Genomic DNA, 13,824 nt, shown 5'->3' on the forward strand with positions numbered 1-13,824 from the left:
AGAAAATGAAGACCCAGGAGATCCAAGTCCTGTTACTTATGAACTATGTGACCCTGGTGGTAACGTCAACATTTTTAAGTCCCAATTTCCTCATCTGCCAAAGAGGCCTAAAACCATCTGGCACCGGGGTGGTCATAAGGATTAAACCAACGTACTCTATGCACAGGAGAAACTGCTAGCACAGTGCCTGATACGCAGGAAATCCATGATAGATGCTAACCTGATCTAATTCTCCCCCTTTCTCTAATGTTCACAAACACCGCTACCAAAAGCCTAACTCGTGCAGAACTACTGACGCGATGGGCAACGGATCGTAACTCAGTACTCTGCTTTTTCAACCCCCAGTTCGGAGCAAATCAATTATGAGTAACCATTATACTAAAAATGAAATTCGAAATGATGCCATAAAACCCTGTGTTCACATGAACACCTTCCATACAGAATTTATTGCCATGTCAATAAGAACTGTACTAAGTAGCACATTTTCACTTATTATATTTCATTAGAAATTATATCCTAAAAGAAAACGGTAAAAGAACTTCCATTACTGTGTGCAGGCACCGTGCCAAGTGCATTCTTCCACTTACTATTCCGAATAACCCTTTAAGGTAGAAACAATCCTTACGTCCAATTTACAAATCCAGGAGACAAAGGCTCAGACCGGGAAAAGGACTAACCCAAAGGCACATGGCCAACAACAGAAGGTCTGAGATTCTACACAGTTTTGTCGGACTCACAAGCCCATGTTTTTTTTTCACTCAAGACGAGAACCTCAGAACGACTGGTCTCCAAAATCAATAATGATGCTCGCCTAATCCTTAGGTGTAACTGATGACCGCTCACGGGTTCACCTTTTTAAAATAGTTCACCTCTAAAATTCTTCAAAGCTGCAAGCTTACATAATGCCACTCAATCATTCCAGCAATTCATTGTGCTTGTTAACAATTGGTAAAACTAAGAACATCCTGATGAATTTCTCTAATACAGAATGTACACTCCTCAAACTCCAAAACAACAGCCTATCGATTCACCACATCAGTACTACATTCAAAGGTTTTCCTTTGCCTACATGGATAAAACCTCTCAGCAAACAGAATGAGTCAAATTGTTTTCCAACCACCCAGTATATCAAAAAAAGATACCATTTAACTTTATTTTCCCATCAGGCCATGGGTTGATTATAAATCTTAACCAAAACTGATCAAGAAAGGCAAGTGCAGTTTCATTTTCTTTTCACATTTCAGGGCAAGTAGTAGTCAGAGGATAAGAGAACAAACTTTTGTTAAGCTGAGTGCAATTTACAAACAGGGTCCTCCTAAGAGTACCCTCAAGTACTGACTTAAGCCCATTTCACGCCTGGATTTTGGATTTCATACACTGGGGCTCCAGGGGTTACACAAGAGGCAAAAATCAATCTTCGCGCCCAGACGTCTTCAAAGCCCAGGCATGCACTTTCCATCGTGCCTCGTTTTTGCTCCTCTGTCACCCCTACTCAATTTACCTCAGTTAAAAGAAATCACTGTACTTGTCAAGGAATCAAAGTCAGTGAGTCCTTAAATCTCTTCAATATTCTGGTATCACCGCAGTTCCAAGTTTAGAAAAACCATATTCCAACGTTATGACAGGGTGACAACGACTCCAAGCGCGACTCTGCTCTACACGCTGTCCGCCGCAAACAGTTTCCAAAATCCGTACTACCGGGTAGAATTTTAAAATATCAATTTAGCACAACTTCATACCATTTTCTTATTTTTGTTTCCACACAGTTTCAGGGTTAGGGGAGAGCAGTATAAATTACCTCACAGAAACCCACAAGTAACATTACCCGTTAAGGTTAAAACTTTAACTACCTTCCTGAGGTATGCTGCTGGGGTCTCATTACGGCAGGTAATCTCACATTCTACCATGCACAACACACTAAGTACCAGCATCTCCCAATTACACTGCCACGTAAATCTCAAAGGACATTTGAAAAGTCTACGCAGCTCCTGCACCCACTGCCGAAGCACAACCACCTCTAATGGAACGTGGCAGCTTTCTACACTAAATATTCACACGCAGGGACAGGGATGCTAGGCTCGGCCTTATCCCACACTGAAGAGCGGATGCTAATTAAAAGGCCACACTGACTCAGGAAATGACCGCCCAGACAACTCTGGACACCGTCTGGAGTTTCGTTTTCCTATTTCCAAATATCTTCAGCTGTCCAAACTTCCAGGGTTATACAACTGAGAAAAAGTTACAGCAGGAACCTCTCCCTACCCTGCACCTTTGTACGTGACATGATGCCCCTTGGCTGGATGGTCTCTCCTTTTCTGCAAGCTCCCTGTCCCACCTCTTCCTCAAACCCCAAGACGAAAAAATTCAAGCGAGGAGTCACATGTGCTTTGAGGTCATCTTAAAGTACCGAGACAGATCCCACCAATTCCCCTCCTGTGTTACCTCTGTGCCCCCCTTAGATGTTGCATTCTTGTGCTTTTCATGCCCTACTTTCAGTAGTGGCTCGTAGGCCTGTCCGCCCCGCTAAGTTATAAATGCCGCTAAGGAAGGGACCATGGCTCATACCCAGGCACAGAGCTTGGCACCCATTCGGAGATCAAAATACGATTTAGGTGAACGGAACATAAGGCCACCCTTCGCATCTCTGAATGAGGCCCGCGTCTCAATACTTTCCAAGGGTTCTCATGGTGACTCAATGGGGATATAAAAGAGGTCCTTCTGATGACGTAGGTACCCAGAAACTTCTCGTTTCTTCCCGCACTACCCTTCTGCCTTTGCCAATTTTGGTGTTTTTGAGAAAGCACCATTTTTTAAAGCCTTCATAACAACAGAAGGTATCCAGGGTATATTCGTTCTGACCATAATCATCTGGCTATTTTTGGAACAGTTTTTACTTCAGCTAGCAAAACCTAGACTAGGCTGTGATGCAAAAAAACAAAACAAACAAAAAACCTGTCATAACTGTAGTAATGGCTTTGAGATATCTCATCTAAGCCAACTTTACTCTCACGCCTCTTAAAAATTGCTAATCTCTTCAAATATTGGCAGTTCCATTTATTCAGATCTTCCGATACATAATATTTGCTGATTTTCCCCCTTGAGTTGATACAGATATATGAAGAGTGTGAAACAAAACTTCTGTGCCCATGCAAATTACAAGGGCATTATTAAATTCCCATCCACTCTAGATCAGAAGGTAAAACTAGGACAGCAGCCCATGAAAACCTCCCAGGCCATGAAAGCTGACAGATCAACTGCTCAAGTTCCCCTACTCTTGTGCACATTGGTCCCATTTAAGTATCTGGGGCACCTGGGTGGCTCAGCTGCTCGAGCATCTGACTCCAGCTCAGGTCGTGATCTCACACTTTGTGAGTTTGAGCCCCGCATCAGGCTCTGTACTAACAGCTCAGAGCCTGCAGCCTGCTTAGGATTCTGTGTCTCCCTCTCTCTCCACCCCTTCCCCTCTCGCATGCTGTCTCTCAAAAATAAATAAACATTAAAAAAATTTAAAAAACATTTAAATATCTTGTGTAAGTTTACCATCTTTGTTTTATGTTCATTTACATGTATAACGTAAATGTACACAGGTACCATATTTAAATATTTAGCCCCAAATGTTCTTTTACACTTCATTTTTCCACAGAGCTATTTCATTTAAAAAAAAAAAAAAAAAAAAAAAAGATGAAACTTTCCTAAAATTCTTAATCACACTGAGTGTATATGAGTGAATGTGTAATGTTTGGCTGCTTTGCACACCCACAAGCCCACCACCTCTCCCCCTGTCTGATATCACACACCACACAAGTATAATAAACCATGTTAATATTTCATACCACTGTGAAATATGCTGGAGTATCAATTCAACATCTGCTGTCTTTAGGGTCCGGGAGTCCCGCAGAGACACTTTCAATTTGTAATTGAGTTCTATGCTGAATTAATCAGCAGTTTATCTTTTTTACTAAAATAACGTCTTCACCACTAACCCAGATTTACATTAACAATTTATGCCAAATTACCTGCCAAGGCAAAACTTATAAGATTCTAAGCTACCATCCAATAACACTCAGTCCTATATTTCATTTCTTATATTCCTCTAACTTATATACAAGAAAAGTGGAAATCCATTGTTTAAGAGCCACGAGCCTCTAACCACAGACAGCCTCTTGGATTCCTGACACACAGCCTTACTTGACAGTGAAATTCAGGGGAGTTTCCCCCTCTTCTCCTGAAAGCCACTGTTCAGTAAGTAGCTACGATTCAAAATTTTTATAAAATAAGAGTTCCAGGATGGAAAGAAATCAGTGAATAATAAAAATAATAAAAGAGTTTATTTCTTTTTCCAAGGAGCTATGGCAGTCCAGTCTTGACTTGGGTAACAGAAAAAGACAACCCAGATAAAGGGGACATTTTTAGTGTCTTAAATTATGTCCCTGAGACCCAAGTTAGCAAAGACCATTTAATTTGGTAAGAGACGGATAAAGAAGCTCATTTTTTCTCTTTGATAACATGATCCAGAATACTGTGTTAACAATAATAACTTCCTATTAATTCTACCCATGCAGTTGAAAGTCACCAAACATTTATTTCTATTCAACATTAGAAACTAGCTCTTGCCTCTCTCTGATTGAAGAGTTGCTGGTCACAAAGAAGTTACATTTTGCCTGCTGGATCTTTGCCACAGGTGCAGCAAGCAATATACCCTGAAATATTTCTCCTGTATGGAATATTTCCCCCTGCCTTTCTCAGTTACAGGAAATATGTAAAGTGAAAACATTTCAAATGGGAACACCTGCTCCAAAGAAATGCATCATAAATAATTACCTATATACCACAGAGTAAAATAATCCCTCCTTTTCAATCTACTTTGCCCATAGCTGTATAAGAACGTTCCACCATCATACAGAACAGCCTCCTGCAATCCTACCTCTGGATCGCAGCACCAAGTGTCGTGTAATGTCTCGCATTCAGCTGGTGCCCAATAAGTACCTGCTGATTGATTACATATTGACTTTACAAGAAAATGAAATTCAGTGTACATAAGCACAGTGGGAAAAATTTTTGCACAGAAATGTTTTTGGCAGAAAACCAACAAAGAATTCTCCAAGCCAGTGACTGTGGCAGTGTGGCACCTGCAGTACTCTCCACACGGCCTCAAAGATCTGGAGATAGAGGACTTCGCATTTTACACAGGATCACTTCCCGAAGATCTGCGGACTACTGAAGCCTACAGGCCTGGCCCCCAGAGGAGCCCATTCCCAGCACACCGGAGATTTTGGTAAGCTACACCTTTCTTTCTGGGCCTCCTCCCATCCAATCCCCTTTTATTTCCTGAAACTAAGTGGGAAAAATTAAGACACCCTTTCTAAAATTTCCTTTGCCCCTTTCCAGAAATATTCCACTCTGAACTTCAACTTGTATCACAGACAGAAGAAAAACAGGGACAGTGGACATGATGGCCCGCCACCACCATTAACTGAGGGTCTGAAGACAGAGAGGCGAGGAGGACAAACAGACTCAGCCAGATGAATGGACACTGAAGTGGCCATTCCTAAGTCAAGGGAGACTAAAGAATCCCACAGAATCAGGGGGAGAGAAGCATTTACTTGTGAAATCCCAAACTCTGTACCATAGGGAGCAAAGTCCTGCTCTTGAATCATCAGGAGTAAGACCAAACTTCCATCTGCCTTATAAAACATCACAAAAGGAAAAGATCCAAGGGAGTAACCTTAACTCAAGAAGTCCCTTTGTGCCTCTGCAAATTAGATTCACTAGTGTGCTCCAACTTAAGAGAACACACTCACTTTGTAAACGGGGGACAACTCAACATATCTGATCTGGTAAGAAGCTTTAACAACCATCAGTAGGGTTTCCTTATCATCTAAAGGTTAAATAGTGATTCTCCTAATCACCCATGGAATCTAACGCCAACTTCACTATCTGTTTATTTCTAAAATTAACTGTTTAACTCCACTGGAAATCACTACTTAAGAATTCTACACAGGGCCCTGGGGATTATATTTTTGGGTTCTGACATCTCTAAAAAAAAAAACCTAATGCTTTACATTAAATACAACCAGAGACAAAATTATTAAGGAACATTAATACATGTTTTATTCAACAATAAAGACACAACTAATGCACATCTAGTGACCCAGTCCACTTTGGAAACCAGTCTGATGGTTCCTCAAAAGGTTAAACGTAGAGTTACCATACAACCCGGCAATCCCACTCCACGGTATGTATACCCAAGAGAAATGACAGTAGATGCCCCACACAAAAACTTGTACACAAACATTCATAGCATCATTATTCATAATAGCCTAAAAGTGAAATCAATCCACATGTCCATCAACGAATGAATGGGTAAATAAAATGTGGTTATGTCCACACAATGGAATAGTATTAAACCATAAAAAGGAATGAAGTACCAATACATGCTACAACATGGATGAAATATTATGAAAACATTGGAAGTTACAGGAGCCAGTCACAAAAGACCACATGCTGTATAATTCCTATTATACAAAATGTCCAGAAAATGCAAGCCTATAGAGACAAAAGGTAGATTAGTTATTGCCCAGGGCTGGGGAGGTTAAGGGTAAATGAGGAGTGACTACTAATGAGGATGGGATTTCTTCTGCGGGTGATGGAGATGTTCCCAAAGTGACTGTGGTGATAGCTGTGCAACTCTGTGAACAGCCCAAAAATCACGGAACTGTACACTTACAGTAGCTGAGCTGTACAGATGTAAATTATGTCTTGAAGAAGCTACTATTTAAAAAAAGGCCTGCAGGGGCGCCTGGGTGGCGCAGTCGGTTAAGCGTCCGACTTCAGCCAGGTCACGATCTCGCGGTCTGTGAGTTCGAGCCCCGCGTCGGGCTCTGGGCTGATGGCTCAGAGCCTGGAGCCTGTTTCCGATTCTGTGTCTCCCTCTCTCTCTGCCCCTCCCCCGTTCATGCTCTGTCTCTCTCTGTCCCAAAAATAAATAAACGTTGAAAAATAAAAATAAAAAATAAAAAATAAAAAATAAAAATAAAAAAAGGCCTGCAACATTTTTATCTCATTTACTTATTTCAGAGGGAGCGAGAGCATGAGTGGGGGAGAGGGGCAGAGGGACAAAGAGAGAGAATCTCATGCAGGCTCCAATCTCAGCACAGAGCCCGATGCAGGGCCCGATCCCACCACCCTGGGGTCATGACCTGAGCTGAAATCAAGAATCGGATGTTCAACCGACTGAGCCACCCAGGCACCCCGGCATCCAACATTTTTAGACTACAGGACCTAATAAAGAAGAGTCAAAACATCCTGTGACACATCGCAAGTCAAAGAACTCACATTCTAATAGTATTTTTTTCAAAGCTAGAGATCACAGTAAACAAAAACGTCAGCACAGATCCTTAAAAGCATTTAATATGAAAGAATTTAGGCTCTAACTATATATATTTTTCCCAGACATACATAAGACCCCTAAACAGATGTAGCAACCAGACAAACGTAAAATCTGGAAAAGTACATCAAGTTCAGCTCATTAAGCTGACACCCATTAAAGTGTAACAAGAAAAACAGTCTTAAACCCCATCAATATCAATACAGGACAGAAAAACCATTGTTTATAAGAGCTAGCGAAGGTCAGATTTTTTTTTTTTTTTTTTAATTTTGCATTTACTTAAAACTCTGTTTGATGCCAACAGGGTTCAAGTCGCACAGGAAGGTGCTTCGGCTAAACACTGATAGTCTTCCTTGATCTCCATTGTCTGCTGTGTGGGTTCCGCCAGCAACCCTCCCAGCGAGTGGTCACCTACCCATGGAGTCATTAAACCTCTGAATGTCAGCTGGCGGGATTAGCCAGCAGCTTCCACACCTGAGCCCCCGTGGCAGGGACAGAGGCATTTGGATCAAGATCACTAATGAATACAGAATTCATATGCCGCTTGTCAGGGCTCCTGAGCTCAGAGTCGCACAGATGCAACCGAAATAAGACGGAGGACAGAACAATTGTTGACGAAGATTAAAAAGTTTTGGCAGTTGGGAAAAAAAAGAGCACCTCATTATTCAAATATGATAGTCTTGCTTATTTTTTTTTTATTTTTGTTCAAGTTATTCATGATTTGCCTCAAATGGACAAATGCCATTCACCAATATTTAAGGACTTCTTGGTCTCATTACTAAATCTGAAGAGGCTTATGCCAGCTAAACGCTACCTATATAGAGAAAACAGCTCCCTTGTAAATATCTGAAAACTCGCGGGGGAAGAAAGCCAGTCACGGGGTATTTGGGGTGAAGAAGGGTTAAAAGATGAAAAAGTCCGATGAATTCAAAGAGGAAAAAAATACATCTTTCACAGCCAAGTGACTTTTTTTTATAGATCCCAATATCTCTGGATTTCTAAACTTCCTTGCGTCTTTCTGTTCCTGGGCTCCTTCCAATCGCTGAGCTCACCGAAGAGGTTTACGCACCTCCACTGACATTTGTTTGGCTTCCTGCCGTCTTCACAAGACCTCATCAGAGAAAAGGAACAGCCCGAGCAGCCCAGACCTGTGCTCACCTGGAGTAAGATGTCTTCCCCACTCTGTTGTCAGAGAATCTCAAGCCTAGCAAAGAGGCAGAATGGCACAGTGACGGATCGCGCCGGAGGGCTCTAAAGCCAGACCGACAGACCGACCGGGATTCAAATGGTGACTCCACCGCTGACTAGCTGTGTGACCCGGGGCAAGGTATCTGACCTCCCCACATCCTCATGTTCCGCTCCACAAAACAGCGCTAACAAAGTACAGACCCCGCACAGTTATTGAAAAGTAAAGGAGAGAATGCCGAGGAAGCGGTTAGAAAAGTCTGGCACAGTGTGCCAACACTCAACGAGCATCGGCTACCGTGATTACTGGATCTTCATCACCTCCTCCCCCGTCACCGCAGAAAGGCAAATCCTTCCACAGCCCGTGGTATGTGTTGAGCAGGCTTCTTCTACTGTCATTATGACCTCCCCATAAGTCTGTCTCGGATTTTAAGCTTCTAGATGGGAAAGAGAAATCGCCTCTATATTCTGCTATAATCTCCAAGCCTGATGCAAGTACAAATAATCAAATCTAGTCATTGCTATGTGAGGTTTGTATCCTACCACTGAGTAACTAAAAGACAGAAGCAGCTGCCATATTTTAGAGCCAATTTTGTGTGAGCCACCATATAAGGTGTTCTACAGACCACATCTAATCCTGACAGCGACCTCGAGGCAGGTCTCTGGATCCCCATCTTCTAGATGAACAGTCTCGGGCCGTGGCTTACTCAAGAGTCATGCCCTGAGGACAGTGGAGACAGGCTCACAGCCCAATCCTCTAGCTCCCAAGCAACCCTGCCCCTTTCCACCTGACCACACTGAACCCATCCTCCATGTGTTCCTTGGGGACCCGTCTATGTGCCAAACTGAAGAAATTCTTCTTTTTAATCAAAATAATGCAGCTCACTTACACTACTGTCCATCTGCAAAGGACAAACGAATCTGTAACTTCAGTATCTTTCTACTACCAGACTTAAAAAAGAGAAAAAACCCAACTATAGTTACTTCCAAGATTTGCTGTCAGGACACCATATTGGTATGAACTCTTTCATTATTTAAAGTGGATCTATAGCTGCCTGCAATGACAGATTAATTCTGTTTCTTCGGTAGCTAGGTGTTTGGCATCACGTCTGTGAGGTAACCACAAGCCTTTAGGGCGATAGCTGCTCACATCTTTAGCAATCTATAAGGGCTTCTCTAGAGGCCAGCACTTGCCGAGCGATGAAATATGACTCCATAAATCAGACGGCTGAAGTGGCACTTGTATACGTCACCATCTATCTTCGCGGCTTCCCTCTGAAGGGTACAGGGTAAGAGCTCATCCCTCGGTATTGTGACCAGAGAAAGGACCATCAGAGTTGGCACTGACTAAGCATGTGCTACTTAAAACTGAAGACACACTAAGACTGGGGGAAAAAAAAGATCCTGCTGGTGTTAGCACGCCTCAGGCAGTGGTAGGAGCTTCAGCAACTCATCTTCAAAAGGCAGAGCGCCAGAGCTCTAGAAACCTGCAAAAATTGGCTAAGCCTGCAGTCTTCATTTCTTTAAGCTGAGCATCTTCAAAGTCTAGAATTCTAACTGTAGGGCACAGCAGCTGCCACTGCAGATCTGATCCTCTCCGCTTTTGGCAGCTCTCAACTTGAGATTCTAGCAAAAGAATTTTTCAAGTTGCTATTATTGCCTGTCATGGATTTATAAATATTGTGCACTATCTGCTGTGGCATGGCTCTCATGGGACGCCAGAGCATGCCAAATGCATAACAGAATGAAAAACAGTTTCTATTCTTCAAATAAATGCTAATTTTTTTTAACTGTGCTCACACGATGTGTTTGGTGACCAACTTCAATAGTACAGAATATGTATCAGAGAGGGGGAAAAAAGCTGATTGTCTTTTCCAGCAGCATTCAGCTGCTACTTTCATTAAGCTTGTTTAATTAGATTCCAGATGCTAATTTGCAAGTCGATACCAGAGGGTGCAGGACAGTTTGCCTTTGAATCATCTCCCTGTGATGTGAGGGTCCTGCCGCACACCGCTACCCTTCAGCGGCCCTCGCACGCTCTTCTGACAATTAGTGCAAAGAGGGGACAGTATTGATCTTGACAGACTAAATATTAATCTTCTACCCGTTTTAATGAATTATAATCTTCAAGAGTTTAAATTTCTCACTGGGCAAAATGAAAACATTCCTTCTTACAAAGAAGTGGGATGGAAAGAAAACTAACCCAAGTTATCTGATGGATTCCTTTCATTCCTTCCCCGCCCTAAAATAAAATGTTTTTATTTCAGCAATTGTAACAATTTTCAAGATACATACCCTCACAAAGCTAACACCATTATTTCCAGGTTTTTCAGTCAAATCCCTTATACTTAACTGGAAAATGGACTCAAAAGGCCACAGTGTGGTTATCACAATTTTTCCTGTCTAGCCGGCCTTGGGTAATAACCAGGATCAGGGGCTTAATTCTTATCCCAGCTTTAACAATAGAAAAAAAAAAAAAAATCTGGGGGAACGGCTCCGTGCAATTCATCATCACCAAAAAAACCTCTAACGTTAACTGACCCCTTGTCATTAGGTCAACTCACACATTTCAAGATCCACTACTCTGCTAATACAGAGCAAATAAGCACCTTTGCTGATAAAAATAAAGCGGGAATTTATCACAAGTAATTCAATTTTTTTCTGCTTTCATTTCTATCACAGCTGAGTACTATGAACACCAAAGATGAAGTTATCAAACCGCATCAAAGGAGGGTTAATCTGGGAACGATGAAGTAAAGCAGTTTCTGACACCTTTTCAACCACTCACTCAGCAAATGCTGGTTTAATGCCCACCATGCACCAGTTACCATGCTAGGTGTGAGGAAAGAGAAATGCAGAAGCACAGTTCCTGCCCTCAGAGGACTTCCAGACGAACAGCAAGGAGAAGGACGAGAAGACGAAAATTGCAAGACCACTAAAAGCAGTGTCAGGGTCACAACCGGGTTGGGGTTTTTTGTTTTTTTTTTTTAATTTTTTAAATGTTTATTTATTTTTGAGAGAGACAGAGAGCACACAAGTGGGGCAGGGGCACAGAGAAGGGGACAGAGAATTCAAAGTGGGCTCTGTGCTGCCAGCAGCGAGCCCGACGTGGGGCTCAAACTCGGGAACTGTGAGATCATGACCTGAGCTGAAGTCAGACGCTCATCTGACTGAGCCACCCAGGTACCCTGAAGATCTTTAAAGACTCTACTTGCCCCTTAAACTCACATGGTTAGCTGACAGCTTCTGTGCAACCACGAACCAGGGCTTCTACCTGAGGCAAATCATCGGCTCAGACAACTTGAAACAGCAGAGGCCTGTCTTAGCCATTCATGAATCCCAGCTGGGTTTCATCGCTCTGCTTTTTGGCCCATAATTTCCCAATGAGCATCTGCCCTTTGCTCCATCTTTGTGTCGCCTGTGTACTCAATGGGGTGTTTGCTCTGTTGACTCTGCCCAACGCTGTATGTTATTTGAGAACCGTAGTAGTTATCTTCCTCCGTTATCTCAAACAAACGTTCAGCACTTTCCAGGCCGGAAGAAGAGAGAGTCCCCTCAACTTCCCAAGTGGTTTCTGATGACTCAGATTTTACTTTAGTGCAGGGTTATTCTGTCTCAACTCAACAAACACCTACTGAACATAAGGAGCTGAAGAACAGAGATGATTTCATGGCCTCTGCCCTCAAGGGTCTCCCCCTATCAAGGGCAAGTGAGGGAGATGTCCCTGAAAACAGCCATAAAACAATGGGACAGGTGTGTACAACGGAGGACAAGGACACAAATAAAGGAAGAAGCAACTGAGGGCATGCATTGCTGGCTGACACCAGCAGTGAGGATTCAATGACAAGCATGTACACCCTGTACTCAAAGAACAGCAAGCCGGGGTGCCTGGGTGCCTCACTCAGTTAAAACGTCTGACTTCGGCTCAGGTCATGATCTCCCAGTTCGTGGGTTCGAGGCCCGCGTCAGGCTCGGCGCTGACAGCTCAGAGCCTGGAGCCTGTTTCAGATTCTGTGTCTCCCTCTCTCTCTGCCCCTCCCCCACTCATGCTCGCGCTCGCTCTCTCAAAAATAAATAAACATTAAAAAAAAAATTCAAAGAACAGCAAGCTGCCAAGACGGGCTGTGGTGGAGTGGAAATGTAGCCCCACATTTCCCAAAGTTTAATATTCATACCCCTGGGCTGACACACGATGGGTGATGCCATGAATACATTTTTAATTTCTACTAATAGTGTGCACTCACTTTCATGTGTTTTGGGGGGGAAAGTAACCAACACATCAAACCCAGGATTTCACAGATATAAACTATATTTAAAAACTAAATTTATATTAAAAAGGTGAACTGAAGTGGTTGTAGGGAAGAAGAGAAAGGGAACTGACAAGAAAACGAAATGAATCACAAATGCCAAAATCTGGGGTGCCTGGGTAATGCAGTCGGTTAAGCATCCCAAACTCTTGATCTTGACTCAGGTCATGATCTCACGGTTCATGAGATTGAGCCCCGCATCGAGCTCGATGCTGACAGCGTGGGGCCTGCTTGGGATTCTTTCTCTACCTGTCTCTCTCTGACCCTCTCCTGCTCACACTCTCTCTCAAAATAAATAAATAAACCTTAACAACAAAAACCCAAATGCCAAAACCTCTCTAACTGTACACTTAATTAAGATCTGTGCATTTTATTACATGTAAATGGTAATGTCTCAATTTGTAAAACAGTGAATTCATTTTTAAAATATTTTTCAAGAAAAATAATAGCACAGGGGCACCTGGGTGGCTCAGTCAGTTAAGCATCCAACGTCAGCTCAGGTCATGATCTTGTGGTCTGTGAGTTCAAGCCCCTCATCGGGCTCTGTGCTGACAGCTCAGATCCTGTGTCGCCTGCTTCAGATCCTGTGTCTGTCTGTCTCTGTCTCTCTCTCTCTCTCTCTCTCTCTCTCTCTCTCTCTCGATCTCTCTCTGCCCCTCCCCCCCTCACACTCTGTCTCTGTCTCTAAAAAAATAAATATTTAAATAATAACAGTAGTAGTAGTACAGGTGGCACCTGGATATGGCAGAAACCTTAAATGTGATGTGCAAATGACAAGTTCAAGAAACAATGCTATCCCAGCCCTGTCCAACAGAAATAATGTGAACCACCTATGTAGTTTTATATTTTCTATTAGCTACATTTTAAAAAAAGTAAGATTAGGTGAAATTAAGTTTTAGTAATTTGTTATTTAACCCAATATACTTAAAGTAGCACTGTTTCAAT

The 13,824-nt window shown here is 42.6% G+C and overlaps 1 protein-coding gene and 1 long non-coding RNA gene across 3 annotated transcripts in view; both read right to left on the reverse strand.

The window, feature by feature from the left end:
* PSMB7 (proteasome 20S subunit beta 7) overlaps positions 1-13,824 on the reverse strand; it is a 59,003-nt gene that overhangs the window by 12,640 nt on the left and 32,539 nt on the right. The window lies entirely within an intron of this gene.
* On the reverse strand, positions 3,649-6,786 carry LOC123593292. Its single transcript, XR_006710236.1, has 2 exons — positions 6,072-6,786; positions 3,649-6,005 (listed from the first exon to the last, which is right to left on the reverse strand). It is a non-coding gene; the product is annotated as an uncharacterized LOC123593292 (long non-coding RNA).

Source organism: Leopardus geoffroyi, chromosome D4 (assembly GCF_018350155.1).
Source record: "Leopardus geoffroyi isolate Oge1 chromosome D4, O.geoffroyi_Oge1_pat1.0, whole genome shotgun sequence".
In the NCBI taxonomy this organism is placed as follows: domain Eukaryota; kingdom Metazoa; phylum Chordata; class Mammalia; order Carnivora; family Felidae; genus Leopardus; species Leopardus geoffroyi.